The following is a 13438-nucleotide window of genomic DNA, read 5'->3' on the forward strand; positions in this document are numbered from 1 at the left end:
AAAACCAAAACAAACAAACAAACAAACAAAAAAAAAACAACCTGTGGGGACAGAACCCCAAAAAGCAGTTTCAGGCTCTCGGCCTCACATAGACAGGTGCTGGCTCAGGTAGTAAATGGCCATCAACTGTGATTGCATGGCCATCACCTGTGGCTAATTGGCCGTCAGCTGTAACCAGTGAGCCATTGGCCACTAATATAACTGCTGTGGCTACGCTAGCAGGGAAAAATGGGGGCTAGCAAGAAGATGGTGGCTGAGCCTGCAAGCAGAGCAATGAGGGTTGACAATTATGTGGCTCCTGTTTCCTGTTTCTCCAACCCAGTCGCCAGCGAGAATATAGTGGTATGACTCCCCTACCTATGGCTCCGTGGGTGTTCCTTTTTGGCCTCACCATATCCTGCGTTCTTGTGTGGGGAGCGGGAGCAGAGACCCCACAGGCCTCCTTGCACGACAAATGGCGCAGCGAGCAGGGTCTCCCGCATGACACAACCCTATTTCAGGCCAGGCATTTCCGTGAAGATTATTTGAAGATGTATTCGCCTCATAATTCAGCCTGAAATAAATAGTTCATACTGCTTCTTCAGGAACAGTGTCTTCAGGAACAGGATTTATTATCCTGTGTTAATCTTAGTTCCTGACATTCCATGTTTGTACGCAGCACTTTGTGTCAACTTTACCCTCAAGTACTTCACAGACCACTGGGTTGATTTGGATGCACCCTGATACGGATACACAGTGCTGTGTAAAAACTCCTCGATCCAGCCCGCAACTCCAGCAGGCAACTTGCTTGAGACACCAGGGTCTCAAAATGACCTGCCGCTAGGAAGTAAAATGTCCAACCATGCCTTTGGTCACAAAGAAGCAGTTTTTAAATAACTACGTAGCAAGAAAGTAGCATAGCAGAAAGGTTATGGTTAAAACGAACTGAATTCATAAAGTTGTTCAGGGACAATAAAATGCTCATATTGAGTTCTCTGAAAGTGCTGTACAACGCCCATTTTTAATTTGCTTGTTTTCACTGTCACTTTAATACACTTTCAAGGAACATAAGACTCATCTTTTGAAAACCCACACAGCTCCTTTAACTGTTACTTACATATAGACTTAGTTTGCTTTTCCAGTGAATACTGATTTATCAGCGATGGATTTATTCATCTGTTTTCAGTGAGAAAAATCCAAGTAGTGTAACTCAGAGTTAGAGATTATATAGGAGGTGCTCAGAAGCTGCTTTTACTGTCTTCAGAATGAAGGCATGAAAAATTTATAGTAATTTTTAAAGGTACATCATCTCATGGAAAGTTTGTTTTCTTACTCATAAAGGAATGCGAGGAAATATGCCAGCCATTTTTAAAAGCACGATGTGCTTAGAACCAAATTGAACAAATACTCAACAGTGTGTAACCCTTAGAACCAAATTGAACAAATATTGAACAGTTATTCAAAATTTCAAACCAGAGACTGGGTGAATCTCGTTAGGGCTAATATATAGTTAACTACCTGTAGGCTAAAAAAAAAAAAAAGAGTTCTTACATGCATATTTCCTCTCTTCTTATTTTCCAGAGTACTTAATTTATAGTTGCTTTCCTCTGACATAAAAGGACAGAATAGTTTTTGCAAACATTTGCTGAAGTCAGTTATGATAAAATAACAAAGACCCATGCTTTAAGAAAAATAAATTCGGTTATAAATAAGCAACTTTCCACTGGGTTACAACAGTATGAGACCTCTACTTATTATTTCATCTTCTGATGTAATTGGAGCAACCATAGGCATATCTCTGTATTTATTTGTACAATCATGTAACAGAGAATCATGAGAAATGGTAGTAACTATTTCTCCTTCTTACAGTTTTAAGCCCCAGTGGAATAGAGAAAAATATCAATTATCTTCTCCCATATGTTGCAGAACGCTTGCATTTGTTGTAAGTTCGTCTTATAACAAAGGGCCACCATGTAGGCAGGTTTTATTGTATTTTCAGCTTCAATTAAAAATTTAAGTTTCTAGGACAGGAGAGAAGTCACCAAGCCAATTTCTGTTGAGTGGAATATCTAACCCTTTTTCTACGTACATCCTATCTACCCTTGAAGGTTCAGCATAAAACCCAACCATCCTGAAGTTGTCCTCACTGCTCTAAGTCAAATCTCTGCTCATCTCTTCCTTCCTTGAGTACATATTGCATTGACTTACAAACATTTTGACATCATTCTTCAGCACAAAGACTCTTAATTACTCTCTAATTGTTTTGTATATTAGCCTTGTCTTCCCGGTAATATTTTAAATTACTCTGTGTGAGAACCCTATTTTACACTTTTGCATTTCCTGCTTTTTCTTGTTTAGTGCTTTGGAGAGTCTTCAGTCAACAAATATTTTCGGCTGGTTGCCTGAATATTAAGAGAGGCCACTTGTATCTGCAAATGTGAGTAACTTCATTTCCCCCCTCTTCTATTAATTTACCCCAAGAATAGAATTAACAGAAGGATAAAATTAACAGAAGGATTACTTAAGGCAAAATAATTTAGACTTTTATGTTTCTTTTTCCCTTCATTTTTAAAAGTTATTACCATTTATCTGGCCATGTTTCAGTAATAGTCTTAACATTTAGCACTTTAATGATTCCTTTCATTTGCGAAGAACAAATTGTTTTTCCATAATAATTTCATTCCCCAGATGATTATAAAGCACGTTGGCCCCATCGATGATCTAGAATGTAAGAACAATCTGACACTCTGAAGTTCAGCTTCTGAATGACTTGGGAGCAGAAAATGGACCACAGATTGCTTTCGGTGCATCTGGGCCAGAAATATAGGAGTTTTGTCAACAGCAGAGCTGTTTGCCTCTGTAAGCTTTGGTCTATAGTCTGGAGTGGAGCACTGGAAAAATCTGTTCTGTTGGTTTATCCATCCTTTGTCCATATTTCAGCCATGTCACATGATTGGAGCTATCCAATAAAGAAAATAAAGAGCAACAGCCATGTCACATGATTGGATCTATCCAATAAAGAAAATAAAGAGCAACAATTAGTGTTGTAGTCATACTTTGCCCTTCCCAGGGCTACTGGTTGCTAACTTTATGCAAACAGATTTTCTGCATCTCCTAATAAATTGAGAGATCCAGCAAAGCCTGAATGCTTGTTCTCCCTATTAGAGGAGGCTCATGCTCTCCAGTTCAACCCAGCATCCCCCAAATCCCTGTATTAGTTTCCTGCTGCTGCTATCACAAATTGCCATGATGTTAGTGGTTTAAAACAACACAAATGTATTATCTTACAGTTCTGGAGGTCAGACATCTAAAACAGGTCTGCACCATTACGTCTTTTCTGGGTCCTCTAAGAGAGAATCTGTTCCTTGCCTTGTCTAGCTTCTGGATGCTGCCCCAATTCTGTAGCTTCTGATTGCATCACTCTGACCTCTATTTCTGTTGTCCTATCTCCATTGGTTTTACTGCCTCCCTCTTCCATTTTAGAAGAGCCCTTGTGATTGCATTGGACCCACCCATCTCCTCATCCCAAGATCCTTAATTTAATCATGTCTCCAAAGTACTTTTGCCATGTAAGATAACATAGTCATAGGTTCCAGGGATTAGGATGTTGACATCTTCAGGGAGTGGGGTGTTATTCTGCCCACCACATCCCAAATTCACCCCTCTTCCCCTAGTGATGCATCTGACCCGTTCAAACTATGACATCTAGAGTATTGAACAACTGTAATTGATTTCTACTAATGTGGAGTTGGATATTTATCCAAAAAAGATTTAAAATTTTTTTTTAAATTTATTTTTCAATTACAGTTGAGTACAATATTATATTAGTTTCAGGTGTACAACAAGGATGGGGATATTTAAAAATTGATTCTTTTATCCCTCTTTCTTCACAAATCACTATATGTTGGTCTGTCTTGTTTTCTGAATGTTATGTTCAATAACTTAAAAAAATGAACATCCCTTCTTTCTCTCTTGGCTTGGCTTTTCTTCTGTTTTTTTTTTTTTTTTTTTTCATTTTACCTGAGATCATTTTATATTTCAAGTCCTTTTTATATTGTGGTTTTCTTTTCATCTATAGAATAAACTTCATACTCAGTAAGTCATTTCTTCCTTTCTTGATCCCTTGACTATAAGTCTCTCAAACCCTACTTTTTTGCCTGAGGAAATTTCTGTGATTTGTGTTTGTCTTCTTTGTTTCTCCACCTTTTCGTGTAATTTCTTCTTTTCATCCTGTAGCCCTTCCCTCTCAATTCTCTTTGTCTTTTTCATCTGACAATAGAAAATTATATACCTTTTGAACTTGTGACACTGTCATTTATTGGCAGAACATAGTATAGTATAATACCCACTTTGACTGATAAGAGAGAGGCAAAATTAATGTCAGAAATATACAAGCTACTTAGTAACCTAAGAATTGAGAAAACCTCATCTATACTCAGAGGTATCTGAAGTAGGAACAATTTGTCCATCTTTTCCAAAGATCATGAAATTTTTAAAAATTAAAATTTATTGGGGTGACAATGATTAGTAAAATTACATACGTTTCAAGTGTACAATTCTGTAATACATCATTTATATATCATGTTGTATGCTCACCACCCAGAGTCAGTTCACCTTCCTTCACCATATATTTGATCCCCTTTACCCTCATCTACCACTCCCCTCCCCACTTACTCTCTGGTAACAACTAAACTATTGTCTATGTCTGTGTGTTTTTGTTTTCTTTATTTGTTTGTCTTGTTCCTTTGTTGCTTTCAGTTTTATATACCACATATCAGTGAAATCATATGGTTCTCGACTTTTTCTGTGTGACCTATTTTGAATCATGAAATTTTTCTTTTGACCTTTCTTATTGTTTGTGCTGATAGTGTAGCTATTGAAATTAATTAGACTTCGTTTTAGTTAATTCATGGGTAAGGCTGTTCCAGAACTATTTAAGGGCATTGTTCCAGAAAACCAGGGTATATATATACATATACATATACATATACATATACATATACATATACATATACATATACATATACATATAGTCAGTGATTCTCAAAGTGTGGTGCCCAGATCAACAAATCAGTGTTACCTGGGAACTTGCTAAAATTGCAAATTACCAGTCTCCACTCCAGACCTGTTGGATCAGAAGCTCTTGAGGTACAGCCCAGAAATCTGTGTTCTAACAAGTTGTCCGGATTCTGATGCTCAATCAAGTTTAAGAACCATTGGTACATTGTACTGTCACACTCAGGGGCTGCAGAGAAGGATAACTCTTCTTGGTCTCATTTGTACATTCACTAACCCTAGTCTCCAGGGATGTTGCTTTCAATAAACTATGTTCTGTGAATATTTTCAATTCAAATAAACTGTCCAAAGTCACCTTATTTTACCTCAGAAATAGTCATCTATGGATTGCTATCAGGAAAAAATAGTTCTTAGTTGAAGAATCTACCCACAGGGCTTAAAGCTCACGTTTTACCAAACTAAAGACAAATTTCATCCCTGGAACTCACCAACTTGTTCCTATCATAGATAGGTCCATTTCTCATCCATAAAATTTTGGCAGTTTCAGTCAGTGCTAATGTTTCAACTCACTGAAATCTTTAAAATAAATGACTAACTTACTCCACATGAAAGAAAAAATTATATTCTCTCCCCCTGTCTGCTTCCTACAAAATCATTCAGAGTAAATTTCATATCTACCACATAAGCCTGTATCCATGGCAAATCAGATCATCCCTAATATTGTCTCCAAATATGATGAAGTGTCCATAGGGACACTTAAAAAATACTAACTTTATTAAGCTATAATTTACATGTAATAATGTGCATCCATTATTGGTGTCCATTTTGTATTTTAATGAATGTCGAAACAAATGTGTATACCAGTGTCACCATTACCACAATCATGATACAGAACCTTTCAGTTCCCTCCAAAAGCTTGTTCCAGCCCCTTTGCAATCCATCCCTCCAAACCCCTGCACCCCAGACAACCACTAGTCTGCTTTCTGTCTCTATAAATTTCTTTTTGCATTTTCTAGGATTTCTTACAAAAGAATCATGTATTCTTTTTGTACAGCTTTTTTCCTCTCAGCCTAAAGTTTTTGAGATTACCCCATATTATGTGTATAAGTAGCTTTTTCTATTGCAGAGTATTAATCAATTTTATGGATATATCACAGTTTATTCACCTGTTATGGACATGTATTTTTTTTCCAGTTTTGGGCTATTAAAGTTGCCATGAACATTTGTATACAAGTCTTTGTATGGACATATTTTTCTTTCTCTTGAGTAAATATCTGAAGAAGGGATGGCTGGGTCATATACATGTTCAGCTGCATAAGAAATTCCCAAATTGCTTTTCAAAGTGGTTGGACAATTTTGCATTCATGCTAGTAATGCCTGAGAGTTTCCACTGGGCCATTTTTACATTTCGTGATGTCAGACAAGTAGAAATAAACTTAATTTTTTGCTGATATCTAATGTATATATGTTCACATTACACACATACGTAAGTATATACATACACATAAACATAGAAATGTGGGTGTGTTTCATTATGTCATACGAAGATGCACAGCACCAATTTTGCTAGTAAAATACAAAATAAAATACAAAATTCTGTTTTATACACACAATATAAAATTCTAACCTGTGAGCATGTATACAAAATCCTTCAATTGCATATAAGTGATTGGTTTCTGCGTTTTTCTTTAATATTTGTTTACTTTTGTCATTTGCTGGCCATTACTGCTGGTTAAATGACTTTTAAGAAAAATTATAGTGACGCTAACATGAGGAAATTATTATTAACTTGTTGCCCTCTGACTTGGGAAAAGGTAACTTGTCATATGATTTTGGTGTTTGGAATAGCCTGAGACCTCCGGTACCACCATGCAAAGTGTAAGAACCTCTGAGATGAACAGTGGGCAGAGGTTGGTGCAAGTGAGGGAAACTGAGGAAGAATGATCATGTAGGGAGTAAACAGAATGGACTGGAGGTGATTCAGGGAAGAGAGATTTTCAAGGACGAATGGTCAGGACTCCGGGATCAAATGAGGATGGAACCAATGGATGTGGCCACCGTGGAGACAGGGAGGCAAGTTGTACACACCATCATCGTGACACCAAACAAAATGTGCAAAAAATACCCAGTGCAAGGAAAAGCAACATGCATTAAGGACAGAGAGGGACTAATTCTGTAGCTGGAATGCAGACAGGAAAGTTTCGGAAAGCTTCAGAAAGAATAGTTCATAGAGGGACAGGAGAGCAGAGGAATACAAGGAACCTCACCTTTATATGTGAAGCACTGGAATTGTTGAAGAGTGTTTGTAGAGTATGGAAATAAGATACATGGTTGGGGGGTTTGTTACATAGGATTATATCCTAAAGGTATGATGCTGACTAGTTAAACTGCTGCTGTTTATGTCATACAGCCAGCAGAGTCCCTGGGACTGGCCTGAGCCAGGGGCAAGGTGCCGGTATAAATTTCAGTGACTCATCTCTGGTGTTTAAAATAGCTGCGGGCTAGGGGTCAAAGTGTAGTAAAGGAAGGAAGTCTTTCTGACACATGTTCCTATTGAAGGCAAACTTAGCACCAGTAAATGTAATGCAATTTTCTCAATTTTCTCAAGGGAGTTGGGTGGAGAGGGGTAAGGGTGGGAAAGGGAACCTGAACCTGCATCAAATCATGAAAGGCAATGTGTTCTAGGCAAGGAAATTCTGATTTTATCCTACAGATCAGCCATTTTCAGGATGGCTTTAGGCATAGCTTGGGCATAAATGAAGATATTCTCATGGAGTACGTGCAAGGGCTCAGAGACTCTTAAGGGAATAACTTGACAGGTTTTTAAGTTCAGTATGTGTACTCTTTCCTAAAATTGATCTGCCTGAGAATGCATCTGCTCCCCCTTCTCACAGAAGGAAGGCATTCCTCTTGTCTTTCCAGAATCTTAATATAATACATTGTCCTGTGATATGAAAACACTCCAAGTGCTAAACAAAAGGACACTTAGCTTGTGTGAAAATTGAAGACGTATTTGAATCTTTAGTTTATAGGTAATTAAAAATAATTTTGGTGATGGATCACTGTCTTTGATGGCCTAAAAGTCAAAAGGAGTTCAGAGATTTAAGAGTCGATGGGATTTATCCTCTAACTGGATGTGGAGTGTAAATAGATGAGATTAATCCAGGCTTGTCTCCCAGGTTTCTGACTGGTCACCAGATGGATTGTGGGGCCATTTAGTGAAGTGAGCATCAGAGGATGGGTGGGTATGGTAAGCAGAATAATAGCTCCCCACAGGTGTTCAAGTCTTAGTTTCCAGAACTTATAAATGTTACCTTCCATGGTAAAAATGGAAGTTGCAGATATGATTAAGATTACAGACTTTGAAGTTGGTAGATTATTCTGGGTAATCTGGGTGGGCTGAATTTAATCATACGAGACTTTAAAAGTAGAAGACTTTAATTGACTGTTGCCAAAAAGAGAGAACAAGAAGTGCGGGTGGGAGGGATGGAGGGGCATTGAGAGAGAGAGAGAGAGACAGAGAGAGACAGAGAGACAGAGAGAGAGAGAGAGAGAGAGAGAGAGAGAGAGGAAGAGAGAGAGAGAGAGAGAGAGAGAGAGAGAGAGAGAGAGCCCAAAAGAGAGCCCGAGAGCTTGCATGAGCACAGATGTTAGAAGACATGACAGGAGAAATCCAAAACATGAAAGGAACTTGGGACTGATTTACCATTATTGGCTTTGAAGGAGAAGGAAGAAGGGAGAATGGGCCAAGGAATGTGAGTGGCCTCTAGAAACTGGCAATGACTAGGAAACACATTTTCCCCTAGACGGGCCAGAAAGAAACACAGCCCTGTGGACACTTTGATTTTAGCCTGGTGAGACTCATGTTGCACTTTTGATCTACAAAACGTCTCAGGTCATGAATTTGTGTTTTCTTGAGCCTCAAGGTATGTGGGTTTTGTTATAGGAGCAACAGAACACTAAAAACAGCAGGTTTGTCCAGGTTTTTCACTGGGAAGGAGATGAGTTTTTCCTCACTTCATATTGCATTAGGTATGCGAAAAGTTTGCAGTGTGGAGTCATGGGCATTTGTCTCCAGTGCACGCTTCCTTTAGTGAATAAGAAAAAGTAGATATGAGGAGCATTTTCTTGAAAGCTTGCTTTTTTCAATTCTCTGCCCTTCAAGGTCCTCTTCCTCAGTGTTAGGGGTTGGAATAGATGATCTCAGGATCCCTTCAGTTTGAAAATCCTGAAACTATTTGCCTCAAATAAAACAAACACATTACTACCCAATATAGTCTCTTCACTGGCGAGGATGAGGAAAATACGAAGAAGCACATGCAACAATGAATGGTGAACATAGGAATATAATATTTACTCTAAAACATGAATGTGGGCTGTGCTTCTAGTGCCTTGTGTAGGAGAGGAACTTTCCTAAACATTCAACATAACTCAACACCTGCCCTGGAGTTTCTGTGCTGAAATCCCTCACTGTGCATCAGGGTATGTGAATTAGAAGGTTCTGAATAGGAGCATGTGTGGTCCTAATAATCTTGTGGGCCAGATGTTCATCATCATAAAAACCTCTCTGTGTCTGGGCATCACTGTGGATTATTACATAAAATAATCAGGTATTGCAGAAAGGATTCTTCTCATGAGCACTACAACTCATTGTTCAGAGGTGTCACTCTCACAAGGAGAATCAGCTTCTTCTCAATGGAGAAGTTTTCCATTATACTGGTAAAGCTGGTGCTACTCTTCGGATTCTGCAAGCTGAGAGGTTTGTCAGGTGTGATTGCGTTGGATTGCTGTAGGGAAGAAAGCATGCTCAAGTCAGTGCTTTGGGCTACCTCTGGCCTAAGCTCAACTTAGCATGAGTAGTGCTCCTACTGAAATCCCCTTCTGCCCAGGGGCTAATGTGTAATCTCTAACATAACTGCCGCCTTTCACACAAAGATGGGCACTCTCATTAACCCAAGGGAAAGATTGCAGGCGGTGGTGCCATGAGGGCCATCCAGATCACTTCAGCGTTGTTAACTGATCCCCTTGGCTGACGATCACATTCCTATCCATTCAAGGACTCCAAGTGCAAATTCTATGGGACATCAAGCTGTAGGTTTCCTAAGAGTTATCTCATTAAGAAGGAGTTTGTAATGTGATTCCATCTGGATCAGCTGTTGCTCTCATACCCTGGAAAACTGTGTTCTCGCAAAATTATTTCAGCACTTGAGCAATAATTGAACAAATGTCCTTGAACTTGTTGTTCAGACATGGGCTGCCAAATGCTAGAGTGACGTGTGGAGACGATAAGTCCAGTGTGAATGAGGCAGTTAAGCTGCAGGGCCCATATGCTCTGCCTGATTGTGTTGCTGGGCAAAGTTCTTCGGGAATCATGACCTTGACCAAACTTGGGAAAGCTGATCGAGATATGGCCACCAGAGAGGTCCAAATGGTTGCCTTTATCGAGTGCCAACACATGTCTTTGGCCTTGTACACTCTGTGCAGCTCTCCTGTCCGGGCATTGTGTTCATGATATTAGTCTTTTCGAGGAACACTGACACTGATCCACTTAATTTCTGTGACCTGACTACCAGTGTCATGGGGCATCTGTCATAGGAGACTCAGGGCAATGAGCATTGTCTTCTTGTCATATGATAGAGCACCATTCAAGGTACATCTCAGAGGAAGCCTTGATGAAGCCCCCGAGCAGATGCTTCCTTGAGGACTATTTGGTTATATGTTTTTCCCCCTACACCTCTGTTTTTGTTATTTCAGGGAACTCTAACAAAATACCATAGACTGAGTAGCTTAAACAACAAACAGTTATTTCTCATAATTGGAGGCTGGGAAGTCCAAGACTAGGGTTGCAGCAGATCCGTTGTCTGTTGAGACCCTGCTTCCTGGTTTGCAGAAGGTCGTCTTCTGGGTGGCCTCACACGGGGCGTGCACGTGGGGAGGGACAGAGATCTTGTGTCTTTTCCTCTTTATAAGGACATTAATCCCATCCTGAGGGCCCCATCCTCATAACCTAATTTAACCCTGAATTACCTCTCAAAAGTCCCACTTCCAAATACCATCACATTGGTGATTAGGGCTTCAGCATAAGAATTTTGGGGAACACAAACATTCAATCCATAACAGTCACACTAGGACAACAAAATGAGATTTAAAAAATAATTGTTCTATAGAGTTTCTTCGAATAACACTACTACATTATCCCAAAAGGGTGCCCATCCATCAATTTTATTTTTTTCTTAAGCAAGGAGATTAAGCTCAGTATTAATAGGACTTGGGAATTCACTTTCAGATCTTGGGCTCACTTCCTGATATCATTTTGAGAAAAGGAAGAGCAGAGTAAGTAATTGATTTAAGGACCAGGCATGAGAGCAGTGGTAGTTGGGAGTCCTTGTTCGTTTTATTGTTCTTTTTCCATAACATCTCACCCATATCTTGGCTGAGGGTAAATGTTCAAAAAATACATTTTGTATAAATGATTTGATCATTACAGTGTATCCTTGAAAATAAGACCTAACTGGAAAATAAGCCCCAGCATGAGTTTTCAGGATGACAGCCCCTGAACATAAGCCCTACTGCAGCTTTTGGAGCAAAAATTAATATGAGACCCAGTCTTATTTTCAGGGAAACACGGTAGCTGGAGTAGTTTTACATCAATAAAGACGACCTTGTTGAAGAGTTGATTCTTCTTTGTGTTTAAAAGCCATTGGGAGCTCGCTGCTGGCTCTCACTTTGTCCCACTTCATATAAGAACGGGTTATGGCTTCCTTCTCATCCTTAAGATGTCAGTCACCCGGACTGTCACAGTTAACGAACTCTTTAGTTGGCTAGATGAGGCCAAAGTGCCTAAGGAATGTTAGTGCTTCGTGGTTTTTTTTGCTTGTTTTTTTTTTTTTTTTTTTTTTTTTCCAGATTTTATTGGGGAAGGGGAACAGGACTTTATTGGGGAACAGTGTGTACTTCCAGGACTTTTTTCCAAGTCAAGTTGTTGTCCTTTCAATCTTAGTTGTGGAGGGTGCCGTTCAGCTTCAAGTTGTCCTTTCAGTCTTAGTTGTGGAGGGCGCAGCTCAGCTCCAGGTCCAGTTGCCGTTTTCTAGTTGCAGGGGGCGCAGCCCACCATCCCTTGCGGGAGTCGAACCGTCAACCTTGTGGTTGAGAGGACGCATTCCAACCAACTGAGCCATCCGGGAGCTCAGCGGCAGCACAGTTCAAGGTGCCGTGTTCAATTTTAGTTGCAGGGGGCGCAGCCCACCATCCCTTGCGGGAGTTGAACTGGAAACCTTGTGGTTGAGAGCCCGTGTTCCAACCAACTGAGCCATTCGGGAGCTCAGTGGCAGCTCAGCTCAAGGTGCCGTGTTCAATCTTAGTTGCAGTGGGCACTGCCCACCATCCCTTGCGAGACTCGAGGAGTTGAACCGGCATCCTTGTGGTTGAGAGCCCACTGGCCCATGTGGGAATCGAACCGGCAGCCTTCAGAGTTAGGAGCATGGAGCTCTAACCAGCTGAGCCACCGGCCCGGCCCTGTGCTTCGTTTTTTTGTCTAAAGATATTAAATTGTAGCAGGAACATGGTTTGAAACCTCTCCTGCCCCTGGAGGTTGTTGTTCCAACACAAGTGGTCTCCCCGAGTTTTCTCTACTTTCCAGCCCAAGTGCCTCTGGGAGCTCACCCCCCCATGAAAATATGCTGTGTTGTTTCTGTCCTGGCCCAGATGTCCCTGAGTGTCCCCGGGATAATTTGGGATTGAATGACTGAGCCCATCTCTGACAACACAGTGGCAGGAAGCGTTCTCTTTGGCCATGTTTCTCTTCCTCCTTCAGTTAATGCTGTGGAGGATAAAATTATAAAATAATGATGGGCTGGTGGGGTTCCTTAAGAATCAGACAGGAGGCAACTCTAAAACAAGGTACAGCAGTAGCATGGGGAAAGTACAGTTAATACCCCAGAGGAAGGAAAAATTCTTTCCCGTGACCACAGGTAAGAGAGAAGAAAGATCTGCTAGATTTCTAAAGTTAGGGGTTGGAGCGGCATCAAAAGGACCATCAAGCTAGAGATAATTATTTAGATAAGAATGCTAGTCTAATCTAAAGTATCATTATTTTTAAGTTTTCCCTTTTGTATTTGCAATTAGAGAGTGGTGAGTAATGTTTTAAGTGCTTTTTACTTTTTTTGAAATATATACAGGTGTTTAAATTTGTATATAAATTGAATTAGGGAAAATGGAATCTGACTTTGTTATTCATGTGTATTATTAAGAAACATTGTAATTTCAAATTGGACATCCTGATATGTTACTGGTAAGTCTTAGGTTGAACCACATGAAATTAATGTTTTTGTTAGTCAAATGACTGAATATTAGTAATTCCATATGGTTCTTCCTAATATATTTCTACGCTTGGTCTTTCTGTCTAGATGCAAATAGATTGATCTGCAAAGCTATTACTCTTGTA

At 39.8% G+C, this 13438-nt stretch overlaps 1 protein-coding gene across 8 annotated transcripts in view; it reads left to right on the forward strand.

Moving 5' to 3' along the window:
• PLCB4 (phospholipase C beta 4) overlaps window positions 1-13438 on the forward strand; it is a 398844-nt gene that overhangs the window by 101654 nt on the left and 283752 nt on the right. For 6 of the 8 annotated variants that reach the window (XM_074318158.1, XM_074318162.1, XM_019734905.2 and 3 more), the window contains exon 2: window positions 2338-2416. The exons of the other annotated variants lie outside the window; for them this stretch is intronic. The gene's annotated coding sequence lies outside the window, so the exon portion shown is untranslated. The remainder of the gene's footprint in view (window positions 1-2337; window positions 2417-13438) is intronic. 8 annotated transcript variants of the gene reach the window in all.

This window comes from Rhinolophus sinicus, linkage group LG13, assembly GCF_036562045.2.
Source record: "Rhinolophus sinicus isolate RSC01 linkage group LG13, ASM3656204v1, whole genome shotgun sequence".
In the NCBI taxonomy this organism is placed as follows: Eukaryota; Metazoa; Chordata; class Mammalia; order Chiroptera; family Rhinolophidae; genus Rhinolophus; species Rhinolophus sinicus.